Source organism: Biomphalaria glabrata, chromosome 15 (assembly GCF_947242115.1).
Source record: "Biomphalaria glabrata chromosome 15, xgBioGlab47.1, whole genome shotgun sequence".
NCBI lineage: Eukaryota > Metazoa > Mollusca > Gastropoda > Planorbidae > Biomphalaria > Biomphalaria glabrata.
The window spans coordinates 29,555,584-29,575,583 of NC_074725.1; the positions used below are offsets into that span (position 1 = coordinate 29,555,584).

Sequence of the window (20,000 nt, forward strand, 5' to 3'; positions counted from 1 at the left end):
AAGAGAAATAGCTACTAGCTCTCTCTCAGCCAGTCCCGTCTTGTTTCTGCGTGTACTTTTTTAGCGTGGTGCTAAATTTTGTGGCATTTTTACGTCTCGAGAGACTCCTCTTTCCTGCTTGCAACATCGTATAAAGCTGCAGAGGCCGATCCTGTAGTTGTGCATTTAAAAGAACGAGAGTCTGAAACATTTGCAGCATTTTTTGTTTCTCCTGGGCGTGTTTACCATCCGCTATCTAGAAGCTTCCTTTTTACAAAACTTATATCAATTCACTCTGTCTGGTAAAAAGTGTGTACACGTTATTTCTCCCCCTCCCAATATCGGATTAGGCTGAAACTTCGTACAATTATTCCTTGTCATAGACAAGAGATGAATCAATTTTAAAAAAGTAACCAATTAATTAATTGAATTCATTTTTTTTTATTTCAACAAGGGAAGCTTGTATACACGGATGTTGCTAAATTTGTTGGGTTTAGTCCTCTTAAGAGCTTCATGTCGCGTTTGCATACATCCGTATAACGTAAAAGTGGGCGACCAGCGGCTCTCCTGCCTTCTATTAGATCGCCATACAGGATGTCCTGTGGAAGTCGACCTACTGGCATTCTACGAACGTGGCCAAGCCAGCCAAGGCGTCTGCTGCTGATAACAGAGCGGATGTCCTGGCACCCTGCTCTTTGTAGCACTTCCTCATTGGTTATCTTATCTTGCCACCTTATTTTAAAGATCCGCCTTAGGCATCGGAGGTGGAAGACATTCAGCTTTTTTTCCTGCCATGAGTAGGTTGACCATGTTTCACTTCCGTACAGCAAGGTGCTCAACACACAGGTCCGGTAGACTAGGGCTTTAGTACTGCTAGTCAGCAATATGTTGTCCCAGACTTTTTTCTGCAACCGTGACATGGTGGCCATTGCCTTGGCTATCCTGTTGTTTATGTCTTTATCCAGTAGAGTGTTGTTGGATATGATGGAGCCAAGGTCTTCAAAATCGACACTGGCAACTGGGAAGAGGTGGCACTGGACGGATCCACATGGAGAGAGAGCATAAAGGAAGGGTCACGGATTGCAGATGTCATACACAACAGAAGCAGATAGAAGGGTGAAAATGCAACGGCGCCTGGTGATTATATATGCCCAACCTGCGATCGCAGCTGTGTGTATCAAGGATTGGCCTCTTTAGTCACACAAAAAGTTGCAAAGGGGAAAACACTATCTCTCGAGACGTAAAATGCCAGAGTCCCCCTTAAATAATTGTTAACGCTTTTTTTTCCCTCACGCATTCTCTGATCAAGTTGATACTTAAAACAATTATTTATTTTACACTATAAAACACGAATCAATAAAAAAAATATCCAACATTAGTCAATAATAATTCGTAATCAATTATTATGCTTGATATCGAAATAAGAGAAATAACTCGTCCATTATTGATAGATATAGTTTACTTTAAAGAGTGAAGTTCTTTCCCTTTAGAAAGCTTTTTTTTTTTTTTTTTAAACAAAAAAGGGTTTGTTATATTTTGCTTGTATTTTAATGCTTTCCCTCCGAGTGGTCTTATCCTGGTGATACTTATAATAGAATACTAGAATAATTCTTTTTATGACGCGTTTTAGAAATTATTGCGTCTATTTTCTTTCCTGTTAGACTTCCACCTTAATTTGGTCCCCACTTTTTTTTTTAAAGCTTATATCTACTCTGGGGAGTGGTGGCTGAGAGGTTAAGCGTTTGGCTTCCAAACCTGGGGTCCTGGGTTCGAATCTCAGTGAAGACATGGGCAGGTGTCGAATTATTTTATTTTTAGGGTGTCCTTTGGTCCACCCAGCTCTATTGGGTAACTGACGTTAGCTGGGAAAAGTAAAGGCGGTTGTTGCTTGTATTTTAATGCTTTCCCTCTGAGTGGTCTTATCCTGATGATACTGATAATAGAATACTAGAAGAATTCTTTTTATGACGCGTTTTAGAAATCCTAATATAGCGTCTATTTTCTTTCCTTTTAGACTTCCACCTTAATTTTGTCACCCTTTTTTCTTTTTTTTTAAAGCTTATATCAACTCTGGGGAGTGGTGGCTGAGTGGATAAGCGCTTGGCTTCCAAACCTGGGGTCCTGGGTTCGAATCTCGGTGAATACTGTGGTGGGGGGTTGAATTTTTGGATTTTTTAGGGCGCCACTTGGTCCACCCAACTTTAATGGGTATCTGACTTTTGTTGGGAAAAATAAAGGCGGTTGGTCGTTGTCCTGGTCACATGACACCTTTACTGTTGGTCAATGAAACGGAAAAAAAAAAGAAGAAGAAGAGGCAGGCAGCGATGAGAAGACAACATCAAAGAATGGACGGGCCTGCCATTGCAAGAGGTTAAATCCAAGGACAAAGACAGAGAGGAATGGAGAAAGACGGTTGACAAATTATATTTGGTGCCCCAACGTTCCAACAGACCATGGCATAGGCGAAGGTCAAGGTGAAGATTCGCCTCCTTAATAATTATTTTTTGTTAACCATTTTATAGTACATAATTTTTTGTTTTTAAACCCAAGTTCATCCTTACAGAGAAACTGCTATCGCAGAGTAATAACACACACACACACATTACAACACACACATGCAGAGAGCCTTAAATGATTGATTAGATTCTGGCACGATAATTAGAGCGTGCCCCAGGCCTATTTATTCACTTTCATTTATGCTCAATATTATGTCCTTAAAAAGAGTAATTCTAACAAACAAAATATAAAAATCTTTAAAACAGCAACAACAAAACAAAAACAAAACAAACATCAAAGCGTATCTCAGGGAAACAACTCCAAACTTAACAACCGTATCTCTCAATATTGTGGAACTTATTTCCCTTATTCGATAGAAAACGAAATAGTTAATTATCAAAACTTAATTGATTAATTGTTTATTTTTTTATGATTCACTGGGAGAAATAACGTTTAATTATCTACGAGGACGAAACCCTGCATATTTAGCCGTATCTGTGAATACTGAAGGATTAATTTTCCTTCGTTGGTATCAAAATAATTAATTAGCAGGAATTAATTAACTAATTGGTTACTTTTTTTTAATTGATTCATTTCATGTCGAAGCTAACGAATAACTGTGCATAGTTTCAACTTGATCCGAGAATAAGTGTGGAAGAAATAACGTGTTCAAACTTTTTACCAGACAGACAGACCGACAGAGTGAGTTGATAAAAGCTTTGTTAAAAATATTATTGAGGAAAGAAACGCAAATAAAAAAAAATAAAAAACATCAACATTCAGCGATTGTCTGATTGTTTCTTGCAGATCTAATCAAGTTATTTTTTACGCCGTCTGTGCGGTACATGCGAAACGCAAGGGGAAGGGAATATTTCTATAGAGCGAAACCTGTTTTAAACACTCATCTAAAACTGTAACTTCCCCCACCGTTTTTTTTTTTAATCCAGTCAATTTGGATACAATTTCACCCAACCAAAAGCTATCTTCAATCAAGTGAAAATGATCTGATCAGAAATTGCCGTCGGTTGACTCCCGAAAAACAAAAACAAAAAAAGGTTTGTCTGACGTTTTTTTTCCTTTCTTGAAGATCTCAAGACATGCACTTTTTTTTTTTTTACTAAGCGTGGTACGTAAAGAGATGATAACACATGTAGCTGATTAACTGGAGGTCAAAGTTCACCTGGTTTAATTGTTTCCCAATCTCCTGGATCGACTTCGGCACCCAATAAGCCGTTAAATATTGATTTTTACGCCTTTTATTGCGCAGTTTAGAAGATATACACGGGAATTCCCGTTGAGATTCCTTCTTTTTTTTTCCTTTTCTTTTTGTTATAAATTCTGCCCTGAAAGTGCGTCAGTAGTTTGGCACTTGCCCTTGTGTCTGCTTAAGCATAAGCCGGGGACGTTTTTTTTTCTTCTCCAAAGCTTATATCAACTCTGTCTGTTTGTCTGTCTGTCTGTTACAAATTTTGAACACGTTATTTCCTCCACTTCCCATTCTTGGATCAAGCTTATTAAATAGTGGTAATAAATCGATGGACCTCATTCACCAATCGTAAACAAAACAACATTTTGCCACGTGATAAAACAATGAAAAAAAAAAACGTATCACGTGACAGCCTTTATGGATTACGTAATTTGTATATAAGAGATAGAGAACTACCTGGCTAAATGTTGTTTGTTTACTATTGGTGAATGAGGTCCATTTAGTTTGATATAAAAGATCTATCTTAAAGCATTGAGAGATATAAATATGAAGTTGTTCCCCTTGTTTGATTTTTAATTTTGTACCAAAAACGACAACTAAAATATGCACATAGTATGAATATACTTATACACATTTAAAAAAAAAGATTTAATAGTCATTGAAACTTTAATAGGCCAATAGTAACATATTCTATGTTAAAAAAAGCTCTGTTGAAACACCTTTTTCCACCTCTTGTTCGCCGTTCTTAAAGTATAGCAATCTTATCAACCAGCGGACCCCAAGGGGCAGCCTATGAGTTTGATGTCTTGTGAATTTTTTAATCTTTTTTTTTGTGTGTTTTCTTTTTCTTAAATATTAAAAAAAAATAATCTAAAAGTCTTCAATGTATGTAAAATTAAATGTAAAAATTTGGTACATTTCGGAACGTATGGACTAATTCTCTTTACTGTCAAGAAAGAGAACTCTTGACCCGCTTTTCTTTTGGCTTCTTGATGTTCAACGTTTTTTTTTCTTCCCTCTCTTGGAATCGGTGCCAAAAAAAGAATCGCCTTTCGGCTACATGTGGTCATGTACTGAGAGATCAGAAAATGAGTCTTTATCCCTAGTACAACATCAGTACTCAGACCCCAACCCCCCCCCCCCCTCCTCTTGGATTTGAACCCACCTTAGTGCTCTTACACTCGAAGAGTAATTGTTGGTCCAGGTGCCAGTTGCTTGAACAGGTGATCACAGGTGTCTTAGCTGACCAGAGAACTTGTAGATTATTCCGTCTCCCCATCCTCACCTCCCCCCCCCAAAAAAAAAAAAAGTAAGTTTTTTTCTTTCTGTCCCACTTTTTAGTGTTAACAGGTCATCAAATAATTTTTAAAAAAATCAGTTCCTCCTTTACGAAGCTGATGGCGGTCTATGATTTATAAATTCTATTTTTCTTTTGCTTTTACTTCATCACGCTATGAGTCTTTCCAGTCAGCTTCGGACAATCATTGATCTAGATCTAGTAGTTTATATTTGCATATTTCAAATCATTCTTTACACTTATACTTGCTGTTCATCAGACGTCACATCAACTTAATTAAACACTGAACCAAACCTTCAAGTTTACATGACACAGTGCCATAATGTTCATGCCACAGACCTATATATATATTATACCTAGACTGGACAACGGAAATAAATTCTTATCCGGTAATGATCAGATCACAGACCTATAGATATATAGATGGCTATGTACGTAGCTCTTTTTCAAGCTGTAAGGGAAGTCGCCCCGAATCTAGGAAAGTTGATCTTTCTTTCTTAGAAAAAAAAAAAATCTTTAGTACTGAAAGTTTAGAAATAATGCAAAACCATTTGCGGATATTAAATAGAATGGGCTGCTAATCACAGAACTATATATTCACGCTAATCTATTAAATAAAGCCATTTCCAGTTAGTTTCCATTGAGATAATGTTTCGAAAATCCTAGATCGAAGTAATTCATGTCTGCTGATTTTAATTTAAACAAATTGATTAATTAGATCTTTATGCATTTAAAAATTGCAAAATAATAATTGTATTATGATTTCGATGTTCAATTACTAGGTCTAGATCTAAACATTGAATTATATATTACATAGGTTAGGGTTGTTGAAAAAAAAAAAAAAACTAACAAACTTTACTTCTTATAACTACTTTACGAAACAACGCTTTTGTTTCAGCTTTTTTGAAGTTTTTCACATTTTTGTGTAGTGTTAGAGATGTCCAGTCCAGGTATAATATATGTCTGTGGCTCAGGCATGTCTAGTCCTTCAACTCCCTTCCTAATGATTGTCATAAACTCTAAAATTTTTAAAGGAAAAAAATCGTTTAAGCCGTTTTTGAAAAAAAGACAAGACAAAAAAATGTTTGCTTTTCCCAGCACCTATGAAGAAAGTGCCTGTGAATGGTGGGAATAAAAAAATAAACTAACATTACTGTATCATCTACATTCTGTACTAACATTCCTTACTATGGGACAAATTCGTACAAATGCTCCTTCTAAGAGAATGGAATTGGTTGCCTGTATCAGCCAGGAAAACCAACGACTTAGCAGAGTTTCAGTCTTTGATGAACATGCATGACTAGATTGACACATGAAATACATAGGACGTTATTATCTTCTTTTTTTTTTTTTTTTTTTTTTGAAGTAACGTCTGTAATGTATAAGATAAGATTTACTCGAACAAATGGCCAATGTTGTATAATTTTTCTGTAACTACTGGAGAGCTACTTAAAAGGAGAGGGAGAGAAGGAGAAAGAGGGAGACATGGAGAGTACATGGGAGAGCATTACGATACGCAAGGTGCAGAAATAAGAGATTGGGGTTCAGATGGAGAGAAGAGAATGAGAGACTGAGAGCGAGAGAGATAAATAGAAGGAGAGAGATGTGGAGAGAAAGACAAAGAGAGATATAGCGGACCGTTCCAAATCAAGTTAAAAGTCTAAATGGGAGCGCATTACGATTCGCAGGGTGTAAAAAAAAAAGATGGGGTTTCAGATAGAGATAGAAAAAGGAGAGAGAGAGAGAGGCAGAGAGACTTATTGTTGTTGTTGTTTTTTTGCTTATATTTTGATTATTGATTTTATTCTACACTGCCAATAAATGTGTGACGCAAAAATGTCTTTATTCCTTCATATATCATCCAATATAACCAGCACATAATAAACCGGCCTACACTTGATGTGTTAGAGTTTGTTGAACCGGCCTACACTTGATGTGTTAGAGTTTGTTGAACCGGCCTACACTTGATGTGTTAGAGTTGGTGGAACCAATTTCGAGGTCTGCTTTAGGTTTTAAACTCGTGACCATGGGAAATCCAACTGGTTTACACCTCGGCCAAATTCTTCATTTGCGGATTTTGTTGTCCTTTTTTTTTTCTTGAGATTGTATGAGGAATATTCTTGAACAATTTATACTTCCACTTTTGACACCATGTTGGTCATTGGGCTGGCAGTGCAACACTTTTAACTTTTGATCTTTTCTTGACCTACTCAACTTTTTTTTAGGGGGTTCTCTTATTTTTGCAGAGCCCACATCTTTTTCTCTCCCCCTATATTTCAGGGCGCTCTGCCAACTTGGCTGCCCCCCTTGATTCCGGAGTATAAAAACTCCGTGAATCTTCCTACACGTAAGATAAAATCAAAGTAAACACCTTTGGAAAACATTCTGGCCAACTTGAAAAAAAAAATTGGAGTAAAAAAAAAATAAAATCTGAACATTTATTAAAGTTTGTTTCCTTATTCTGAAAATATAAAAAAATTCAACTTTTTTATTTTTTTATACTTTTGCGTCTGCTGGGTGAGTTTGGCACACGACTTACAGTTTCCTCGTGTCTGTGTTATCCGTTAGCCACCCTTGGAAGAGGTGTGTGTATCTGTGTGTGTGTGTGTGTGTGTCTAGGTGAATCCCTTCACGTCTCTTAACCAGACCAGGCCTCTCCCTGCCCCCCACACGTTCCAGCTTCTGCCCTGTTTACCAAATTATTGAAACTTTTCATAAACCCCCCTCCCTTTCATCCTCCCCCCCATACTCTTTTCCCCCAGATGACCTTCAGGTGAATGAAAGAATATCCCCCCCCCCCCCAACCCCAGATCATTTTTTTTAACGATCGTCCCCATCCAGGCATTAAACCTGGCGAGGGTTCTCAAAACGGGACACGAGCTGGGAGCGAAACAAAGTTGGTATATTGCGAGCAATGGCGTGGCTTCGTGTGTGGGTTTGTGGAGGAGGGGGGGGGGGAATCCCGATTATGAAGATTATATACACAAACTAGATGATGGCTTATCGCGATGTCAACAGAAATTTGTATTTCGAAACAGTTTTACCATGAGCACATTTGATAACACAAAATACTAAAAAATATTATTTAAAAAACAACAACAAAAAACAAAGCTGCGGACTCGAAGAGAAACCTTATTATTATTACCTAAGTTAGCTATGTTGAAACTTCCTTGTTTATTGCTGGATTGCATAGAGGCCAATTGTTATAGAAGCCTGAACACTGGCCTGCGGCGTCGCAAACCTGTGGGTAGACCAATGGCTCGCTGCACGTCACAGGTCTGAGGTCAAGGTCAAAGCTAGTTTAACTTGTAGGCAACTACTTAACGTTTGGTCACGAATCTGAATAAATCTTGAAATACTCGTTTTGAAACAAACACCCAAAACCTAAAAGCTTAACTTTTTCTTTAGATACCCACACACTAATGTTCGGATTCATTCTTGCGGAGGGTGTGGCCTATCCGTCGCCAGAGTCTCCAAAGGATATCTTCTTCAGTAGGCTGCAAACCATCACCTGGAACCCACTCACCAAGGAAAGCAGAAGATGGGATGGCCAATGATTAGATTACGTGGCGCCAAGTTTTGGGAGCCGCTGCCTGTCTGGGCAAGACGTGGGGAATTGCTGGAGAGACTGGCTCTCTCCGGAGAAAAAAAAAGGTCTCGTCGCCTCAGCAGGATGCCTCCGTGGAAACGTCCGCCCAGGGAAGCGAGAAAGCCTCCAGTGGCCTACCACAATTATGCTCTAGCAAGTGAGCTTGCACGTGGTGAGGATGGAGGACAGACCTTGTCCCAGCGGGAACCTTACGAGCGGTGATGGTTACTCCACAGAGTGTGTAGTAACCATCTACATTGCATGAAGCAGCTTGGCAAATGTTTGTTTTTAGAGACACACAGAGACTTGGAGAGTTATTTAAAAAAAGGCAGTTTAGATAAGATCCAGACAAACACCACCAAACGCTTGGGGCATACAATAAGTGTTAGTGGTGGCCAAACAAAATCTCAGACTACAGTATCAGCATCAACCTTGTAAATAACAATTGGGTAAGAAACCAAAACGACGGTAATGGTGTTGAATAGGACGTATAACGAGGGAAATATTGCAACCAAAATCGATTCAAGCTGATGGAGAATCTCTAACATTGATTCAAAACAAATGGAAGGGCCTCAGCAATCGATCGATTAAAACTACTGAAAATATCTGCAATCAATGACGATTCCATTTGCTGGATAACCCCAATAAGGGGATTCAGGTTGCTGAAAATGACTCAGATTAAATGATGCCCTCTGACATTTTTAAACTTCTGAGAACCTCTGTAATTGATTGAATCAAAACTTCTGAGAACCTCTGTCATTGATCGATTGAAATTTCTGAGAACCTTTGTAATTGATCGATTGAGACTTCTGAGAGCCTCTGTAATTGATACATTGGAACTTTGAACAACTTCTGTAATTGAAATTGATCGATTCAAGTGCTTAGAACCAGTGTGATTGGTCGTTTCAAACTACTGAAAACGTATGTGATTGGTCACTTTAAACTATTGAGAACCTATGTAATTGACCCATTGGAACTTTTGACAACATCTGTGATTGATCGTTTGAAACTTCTGAGAACCTCTGTAATTGATCGATTAAAACTTCTGACAACCTCTGTGGCTGATCGATTGAAACTTCTGAGAGCCTCTGTAATTAATGGAGTCCAATTCTTGGAACCTCTTTGATTGGTTGTTTCAAACTACTGAAAGCCTCTGTGATTGGCCGATTCCAAATAATGAGAACCTCTGTGATTGGCAGATTCAAAATAACGAGAACCTCTGTGATTGGCCGATTCAAACTGCTATAAGAGATCCGTAAAGCCTTCCAAGTTTTATGTTGCTCTGAAAGTAGTTCATCTCCCCTTGCAAGGTCTTTTATGACGAGCATCTGAACACTGGAGCCAGCTACTAATGACAAGGTAAGAAATGCCGGCTGTACCCTTGCGTGCGCCTGGCTTAATTAGAGACGCTTGGTGATTGAGAACGTCTTCCCCCCCCCCTCCTCTTGCCAGTACCTACCTGGGGTAATGGGTTTACCAGGGTGAAGTCTCACACCTGGCCCTTGTCGTCACACCTGCACAGCCTTGCTCGTTGCGGAACTCCAAGTGAGCCGGGTGTTCTTGTGTCTAGAGGTAACTCTTGTCGCGCATTGATTTCGGATATGTTCCCCCTTACTTGTCGGCAGGCATCTGTGTCACCCCTTTGTTTCTGAGTGGCTGATGCACAGATATCGTCTTCCCCGGCAGGGTGGGAAGTGACTTGACAGGGCAGTTTTCTTGTCTCTTTAAATCTCTATAGAAAAATGCGAAAACTGGCCGGTTCCTCTACCACCGAAGCAAAAGCCACCTTAACCTGCGATATTTTGTGGACGGGAGTGTCTCTCCAAAATAGGGCTCCACAGCCACAAGAGGAAGTGTGCGAGATGAACCAGAGTCGTTCTACGGCTGAAGGAGGCCAATGGATGTCTCTTTAAATCTCTGTAGATGCTTGCCTCACGAGAAGAGCACAAGAGAGCATTTGAGATCATGCATCCAGGCCCGGCCTTAGGCCTTAGGCCGCTGCAACCTATGCGGTCGCAGCGGGCCCCGCACTTTCATAGGCTCCGCGCTAATTCTAGGTGTAAAACCATTATAACTTATATACACTAACAGGGGTTCCGCGGCTTCCTGATTTTCCAGGACCTCATGGAAATCTCCTGAAGTTATTGAAATTGTCATTTTGAGGTGCCATTAAATAAAATGGCACTTTCAGCTTTCATTTAATAAAAATGTGTTACAAAGACTAATGTATTTTCTAATACAAACTCTAAATTTTAACATTATGCTTATCCTTACCCAGACTAGGCCCCGCATAATCCGTTCCGCATAGGGCCCCGCAATTGTTAGGGCCGGCCCTGAATGCAGCCTTCTTCCGCATGAGGAAAAAGAGCGTAGGAATCTATAAAAACAGGAATGCATTCGTAAACAAAGAACGAGAAAAAAATTTCGATGAAAATGAAAATGAATCAGTTATTCTATTCAATCAATCAATCAATTAGTCAGTCAGTATGTCTGTCTGTCCGTCTGTTCGAACGTCCGTGTGTCTTATTTATTTATTCGTGGGAAGCGTGGCCGAGCACTTGGCTTGTCTTGACTACCTAGAAGGGGGCTCGAGCTTCGACACCCGACTCGGGCAGAGTTGCGTTTACTGAGCGGCCTAAAGGCAGCACGGAAAACCAACTCCTAGATACCCCCCCCCCCCCAACTGGTCCACAAATGAGATTGGACCAAAAGCGCTCTGAGCATGCTATAAGCATGAAAGTAGCGCAATATAAAAGCTGTAATAATAATTCGCACATCTACCTATCCAACAATTTATTTTGTCTAGTCTAGTCTATCACCAACCTGCTTTACACGGGTCCAACTGCCACGCTGAAGAGCATCATGTGACCAGAACACTAGCCGCGGTTACGCATTTTGACTTTAAGATGACAGTCATGTATAAATTTACCCCTAATTAAGTATTGGGGTAGACTTTAGAGGAAGATCAATCTGCACACAATACAATACATACATTTAATTAAAAAAACAAAAAAACAAACTTAAAACGCGTGAGGTAGTTTAGCCTCTAAACATCATAATTGTAATTCTCTTTTGTATGCACTAATTGTAAAACTGTTCAGCACTTTAAGGGTTAATGTGCTATTTAAGTGAGTTTAGTAATGTGTTGACGGCTGACAAAAGGCCTTAACTATTATTCAATGATCATAAGTCTCGGGACACCGTAACTTTGCAATGAATAATAAAAACTGGCCTCGTTCCGTCAACTTGCATATGCTCCTATATTCTCTCTCTCTCTCTCTTTCTCTCTTTCTGTCTGTCTTGCACTCTCTTTCTCTCCCCTTCTATTTCTATCTGAAAACCCCCCAATTTTTTTTTTTTTTTTTTTTACACCCTGCGTATCGTAATGCGCTCCCATCTAGACTTTTAACTTGAGTGGGAACGGTTTGCTATATCTCTCTTTGTCTATTCTCTCCATATCTAGCTCCGTGTCTGCCTCTCCTTCTCTCTATCTGGACCCCCGTCTCTTATTTTTTTGCACCCTGCAAACATCGTAAGGCTCACACGTATGGTCTCTTACTCTCCCTCCTTGTCTCTCTCTCTCTTGTCTCTCTCTCTCTTGTCTCTCTCTCTCTCTCTTGTCTCCCTCTCTCTCTCTCTCTCTCTCGCCCTCCCCCCAACTTTATTTTGCATCCTGGGTATTGTAATGCTCTTTCACTGTTAAGTTTGACTTGATCTGGAACGACCCGCTTTAAATAAATATTTACTAGACTCTATTTCGCTTTTCGCCCCCCCCCCCCCTTTCCCCGCTACGAACAGTAATAAACAAGAGCATACACATACACTCACAATTAATAGGCCCTAAAAATATTTGGTGTTTTTGACCCCCCCCCCCCCCCCCAAAAAAAAAAATGAAAATATCAATTTGGTTTTGATAGTTGACTTTTAAAGTATACACAATGGCAATATGTTTGACTCATAGTCATCAAAGTAATTAGTAGAAGTCGTCAATTTAATGCAGTTTATGTTAGACCATCATTGAGTCAAGATATTTAAAGACTCATTTTTTTTTATGCATACCTGTTTGAAAACTATTAACGTACATTTATATGTGTACTTTTAAAAAATGTTTTGTCTCCTTTCTTCATCATTAAATGTGATCATAATTGCTTACACTTTACACGAGGGTGTTACAGTAAATATCTGTAATGACGACATAGACAAATTGTTATTAGCGACATTAGTGGTTCTCTTCCGTGGACATCTCTACATTAGACAAAGCTATCAATGGGGCTGAACATCTCAGATGTCGGTTTAGTTTAATTACACCTTTATTTCTTGAACCTCTTTTATTTAAAGTAAACAAGACTGTTGTTGTTTTTTTTCGGTAGTTTTTGCTTGAGTTGATTCTATGTTTAGGCGCCGTATAGGGCGCGGTGACTCCCGTTAACAAACTTTCTCCGTTCCTTTCTCCTCTGTATGTTGTGCGTGCGTGCAATAACCTCCTTTGTTTTTCTGAACAATGTTGTTGTTTTGGGGGGGTTGTTCGATCGGCGAACTCTGACCCCGTTGTCTGATAAACACTCAGTGGAGTTACGTTGGCAACAGCGCCGGTGCTCTCCCCTGCCCCGCGGATCTAGGCATTCCCTTCAAAAGATGGTAGGAGCTTGACGTGCGGTGCAGAGTCTCCTTAGGACAGCGGTTATCAACCTTTTATGCTCGGCGACCCCTTTTTAAAATCCCCCACTTTGCCGTGACCCCCCCCCCCCACACCCTCACATACACATACAGCAATAGAAGACTAGACAAAAACAATCCATATTTTCGATGGTCTTAGGCGACCCCTGGCAAATCGTCAATCGACCCCCAAAGGGGTCGCGATCCACAGGCTGAGAACCCCCGCCTTAGGAGCAGGTCAACATGCATCTTGGGTTCACGATAAGAAAATTACGACCATTCAATACTATCAGGGTCTCATTAATATACGGTATTACACTCTTCAAAGGCGTGTTTTTTGTTTTGTTTTTTTTTTTTGTTATTTTTGTCTTCAAATTAGATCTATAAGCAAGTTTAATATATATATATATATATTTTCTAGAATCTAGACTAGATCTATAATTAGAATCTCGATCTACTAGATGTGGGTCAATATTATGATCAGGATTACCGATGAGTAGATCTACTACTGGGTTACAGTTCGCTTCTTGATGTGATACTACTGGACGGACGGACAGACAGACAACACAAAAATTAATAGCGTCTATTCCCCTTTCGGGGGCCGCTAAAAAGTCTAGATCTAGACATCTAGGCGTACTAAAAATTATGTTACAATAATTTAACTCCACTGATAAGCTCAACTCAACTCCACTGTCTGATAAGCTCAACTCCACTGTCTGATAAGCTCAACTCCACTGTCTGATAAGCTAACTCCTCATTATGATAAGTTATATTCTGTAAGATGTGTGTACTTAACTGTGTGATAAGCTCAAATCCACTGTCTGATAAGCTAACTCCTCTTTATGATAAGTTATATTCTGTAAGATGTGTGTACTTAACTGTGTGATAAGCTCAAATCCACTGTCTGATAAGCTAACTCCTCTTTATGATAAGCTATACTCTGTAAGATGTGTGTACTTAACTGTGTGATAAGCTCAACTCCACTGTCTGGTAAGCTAACTCCTCTTTATGATAAGCTATACTCCTCTGTAAGATGTTTGTACTTAACTGAGTGATAAGCTCAATTCCACTGTCTGATATGTGTGTACACTTTATGATAAGCTAAACTCCACCGTATGATGTGTGTTCTGTATAATGTGACAACTCCGCTGTTTACTATATATGCCAATTCCAGTTCCACTCTAGCATGATAAGCCAACTCATCCATAAGATGATCCAACTCTACTGTCATATACCATAGTAAAAAAAAAAAAGTAAAGTACCTTTTTCAAGTCTTCTGATCTATAGGGCGGTTGATGTAAAGGTCATCTGTTTATTTGGCCAACGGTTAACGAGCAGGGTGTCGTGTGGCCAGCACAACGACCAAACGCCTTTACTTTCCCCAACTAAAGTCAGGTAACCATTAGGGTTGGGTGGACTCAGGGGTGCCTCAAATATCCCGGAATTCAAATCACAGTCTTCACCGAGATTCGAACCCAGGACCCCAGGTTCGGAAGTCAAGCGCTTAACCACTCAGCCACAGCGCCCCCCCCAATCCCCCCATATACCATAGCAGCTTCCTCAAAGCCAACATCATAAGTTCATCCAGGTAGTTAGGTACAAATGCTGTTCCTCCGACTACTATCCCCCCCTCCCCTCTTCCCTTCGTCTGTCCCACTCCTTTGGCATTCAACAAAAAATCGCTTTCATTTATTTTTTTATTTTTTACATCTTAAACTCTCCAGACCCTGAGAGTCGTCTGCTTTAGAGAACGTTAATTACCTGGTAGCAAGGCATTCATTAGACCTGATCATAGACATAGTGCCAGAGGAATTCAGAATATTATTTTTTTCTTACGAATATTGCTTCTGAGCCTGGGCAGGGAAGCGTTGATAAAAGGACAAAATAACAACAACAACAAACCAGCAACAACAACTAAATAACAACATTCTCGTTCGTTATTTCAGACATAATCTCAAACTATTTCCCTCCATAATTTTTTTCCCTATCTATTCCATGTCTTAAGCTTGAGTTGTATCATTGTTATTATTACACGTATTTTTTTTTTGTTTTTGTTTTGGCTTATGTACGCTTCAGTTGTTGAGGTAGAATCTGTTTAAATATAACAACATTGAAAACGTATGTACTCTTCAGTCATTGAGGGATTTTATCTTATAAAATACAGACGTTACTTCAAAAAAAGGAAGATGTTTACGTCCTACGCGTGTTCCTAGGTCAATCTAGTCATGCATAGTCATGCATAGAGTCGAATCACTAACTTCATTAATAAAATTTAAAAATAAATATAGTCCGAGGCTTAATACAACATAATGATGTCTTGTCACAATATTATTTGTTCAATCCAATTTATGCTTTTTCAAATATTACAATTATTATATTGATGTGATTGTGTCTTCTTCATTCCAGGTGTTCTGGGATCTTCCTCCCAGGAGCTAATGCTGATTGTAAAGTAACTTCGAGCATCTGGGATACATTTTTTTTCAAGGTAGGTCCTCCTTTTTATTTTCACGACAACTTTTCAGCATTAGAGGTTTTGGGGGTTTTATTCACTAAGATATAAAAGTAAAGTAAAGATCCCCCTTCAGACCTTGCGATTTATAGGGCAGATGATGTTAAAGGGGTAATCTGTTTCTTTGGCCAACGGTTAATGAGCAGGGTGTCATGTGGCCACCACAACCACCAACCGCCTTTATTTTCCCCCAACTAAAGTCCGGTATCCATTAGAGCTGGGTGTACTCCCTTAAAAAATCTCGTATTTCAAAATGATATACTTCACCGAGATTCGAACTCAGGTTCGGAAGTCAAGCGCTTAACCACCCAACCACCATACCCCCCCCCGGTCAGTCACCGCCCCCCCCCTTCACTAAGATATTATGCTGTAGAAAAATGCTGAAATAAGAAAAAAACTTTAGAGAATAATGTTTTGGACATAGTGAGTCATGGAAACATGCTTGCGAGTCTTATAGTTTAGCACAGAATACATTATGTCATGCTCTCACCAAGTTTAGCACAGAATACATTATGTCATGCTCTCACCAAGTTTAGCACAGAATACATTATGGCATGCTCTCACATAGTTTAGCACAGAATACATTATGTCATGCTCTCACATAGTTTAGCACAGAATACATTATGTCATGCTCTCACATAGTTTAGCACAGAATACATTATGTCATGCTCTCACATAGTTTAGCACAGAATACATTATGTCATGCTCTCACATAGTTTAGCACAGAATACATTATGGCATGCTCTCATATAGTTTAGCACAGAATACATTATGGCATGCTCTCACATAGTTTAGCACAGAATACATTATGTCATGCTCTCACATAGTTTAGCACAGAATACATTATGTCATGCTCTCACATAGTTTAGCACAGAATACATTATGTCATGCTCTCACATAGTTTAGCACAGAATACATTATGTCATGCTCTCACATAGTTTAGCACAGAATACATTATGGCATGCTCTCACATAGTTTAGCACAGAATACATTATGTCATGCTCTCACATAGTTTAGCACAGAATACATTATGTCATGCTCTCACATAGTTTAGCACAGAATACATTATGTCATGCTCTCACATAGTTTAGCACAGAATACATTATGGCATGCTCTCAAACTATAGAAGTCCACGTTTTGATTTCCTATTAACACGTTAAAACCAGTGGCGTAGCTAGGGTGGGGGATGGGAGGGGGGTTCCAAATTAGAAAATCCCTTTGGGCCCCCACTTGAGGGGGCCGCAAAATGAGTGTCCGAAATTTGTTTTTATATTAAACATTTCGCCATTATCTCATGCCATGATGTCGAATGTCCAAATGCTGGGGCCCCTAAAGAGGTCAAGCCCACCGGGCCCCCAAATCCCTAGTTACGCCACTGAATAAAACTCTACGTACTGGACCATTAAAAGAATAATATGACCCATGCTTTGACCATAAGTGCAGGTTGTTTTGTTGATAGTTTTACAGCAAGACAACTGTTGTTTTGTGTGTGCACTGGAATTCAAATTCCGCATCAATTTAGAAAATCTAGTGAATGAGCTTCTTCGACTACATTATGCACTCAGTGTACAAGTTAGGTTGGGCCAAATAGAACCGCGTTATGGGCCAGATATGGCCCTCGGGTGGTAGGTTGGGCATCAATGATTACAAAGCTTATATCAACTCACTCTGTCTATCTGGCCAAAAGTTTGTACATGTTATTTCTCCCACACCCAATTTCGTATCAAGCTGAAATTTTGCACAATTATTTCTTTTACCTGACAACACAAGAATCAATACACAAAAAAAGTAACACATTAGTTAATTAACTATTGGTGAAAACTATTTTGTTATGGTAACTCAAACAAGAGAAAGAACCGGCGGTATAAGCAGAATTAGTCTTCTTCTTATATGATACAGACGTTACTTCAAAAAAGAAGATGATTACGTCCTACGCGTCATGCATTTAGTCATGCATATTAATCAATGACCTAAACTCTGCCAGTCCTCTTTATAGATTGTCGTCTGAGGCTTATTACAAATTTTATTACATGACTGATCCAAACTAATTGATACACTTAATATAATCTTTTTTTAAATTTTTGTATTTTGTATTTTGCTTGTTTTACAGGCTATGCATTCGGCTTGATTGAATTTGTTTGGAAATAATTGATCCTATTTTGTATGTCTTATCAGCTATATCTAATATCTAATTACCTGGGAGCATTCTTAATTACCTGCATGGGTAATTAGATCAGGTTCAGGTATCAGCATAATGAATGAGTTTTAAGTGTGATTGCTCTAGTAACAGATCAGACTCATCTCTCACCTGTCAGAGATGTCATTGTTATGAATGCTTCGTAACGCTTAATACAGATGGTATTGTTACACAAGTTTTATATAGCGATTTGTTAATATTTGCTTAATATAGAGCTTTGTTACTGTAAGAGACGGTACGCATGTTTTATAAAGAGCTTTGTTACAGACGGTATTTATAGTTCGCCTTTCTTACCTTGTGGTCTATAGGGCATGATGATGTAAAGGCCATCTGTTTCTGTGGCCTACGGTTAACGAGGGTGTCATGTGGCCAGCACAACGACCAACCGACTTCACTTTTACGCAGGTACCCATTAGAGCTTGGGTGGACTCATAGGCGCCCGAGGATCCCGAAATTAAAAATCCCAGTCTTCACCAGGATTCGAACCCTGGAGCCTCCTTTTACTGCTCAGCCACCGCGCTGAGACGCTAAGCATGCTTTATATGGAACTTTGTTATAGATTGTATTGTTACTCATGTTTTATACAGATCTTAATACAGACTGTTGTTTACATACAAAGAATAGTTTGAGAAATGGAAAACACAAAAGGGGAGGGGGGGGGTGATTTCATCACTACATACACCTAGACCCCTCCCTTACCTGCATCAGCATTTTTTTACCAGCTGTAGGCTAGCAGCACTTAGCACTACCCCTTCTCTCTCGCCATTTAACGCGTAGTCCACTTGACTTACTGACCCTCGGGTCAAAAGGCCACTAGAAAAAAACTAACTCTAAACTGGTCGTGTCCATTTGTCTAGGTTTTTGTTCTTTCTTTCTGACTATTGCCTCGTGGACGTGAAGCCAGTAAGGTCAAGTTATATCACACATGTGTCGATGTCCATCTTTATTTAAGTCAACTGTCTAAAGAGATGGATGGCGGAGTTACAAGGTTAAGCAGTACACAAAACACTAAACCTTAACTTAACAATACACAAAACACTAAACCTTAACTTAACAATATACAAAACACTAAACCTTAACTTAACAATACACAAAACACTAAACCTTAACTTAACAATACACAAAACACTAAACCTTAACTTAACAATATACAAAACACTAAACCTTAACTTAACAATACACAAAACACTAAACCTTAACTTAACAATACACAAAACACTAAACCTTAACTTAACAATATACAAAACACTAAGCCTTAACTTAACAATACACAAAACACTAAGCCATCACTTACCAATATACAAAACACTAAACCTTAACTTAACAATATACAAAACACTAAACCTTAACTTAACAATACACAAAACACTAAACCTTAACTTAACAATACATAAAACACTAAACCTTAACTTAACAATACACAAAACACTAAACCTTAACTTACCAATACACAAAACACTAAACCTTAACTTAACAATACACAAAACACTAAACCTTAACTTAACAATACACAAAACACTAAACCTTAACTTAACAATACACAAAACACTAAACCTTAACTTAATACACAAAACACTAAACCTTAACTTAACAATATACAAAACACTAAACCTTAACTTAACAATACACAAAACACTAAACCTTAACTTAACAATACACAAAACACTAAACCTTAACTTACCAATACACAAAACACTAAACCTTAACTTAACAATACACAAAACACTAAACCTTAACTTAACAATACACAAAACACTAAACCTTAACTTAACAATACACAAAACACTAAACCTTAACTTAACAATACACAAAACACTAAACCTTAACTTAACAATACACAAAACACTAAACCTTAACTTAACAATATACAAAACACTAAACCTTAACTTAACAATATACAAAACACTAAACCTTAACTTAACAATACACAAAACACTAAACCTTAACTTAACAATATACAAAACACTAAACCTTAACTTAACAATACACAAAACACTAAACCTTAACTTAACAATACACAAAACACTAAACCTTAACTTAACAATATACAAAACACTAAACCTTAACTTA

At 38.6% G+C, this 20,000-nt stretch overlaps 1 protein-coding gene across 5 annotated transcripts in view; it reads left to right on the forward strand.

Moving 5' to 3' along the window:
• Positions 1–20,000, forward strand: part of LOC106068973 (uncharacterized) — a 129,901-nt gene that overhangs the window by 24,443 nt on the left and 85,458 nt on the right. For all 5 annotated transcript variants that reach the window (XM_056012337.1, XM_056012335.1, XM_056012334.1 and 2 more), the window contains exon 3: positions 15,631–15,709. The gene's annotated coding sequence lies outside the window, so the exon portion shown is untranslated. The remainder of the gene's footprint in view (positions 1–15,630; positions 15,710–20,000) is intronic.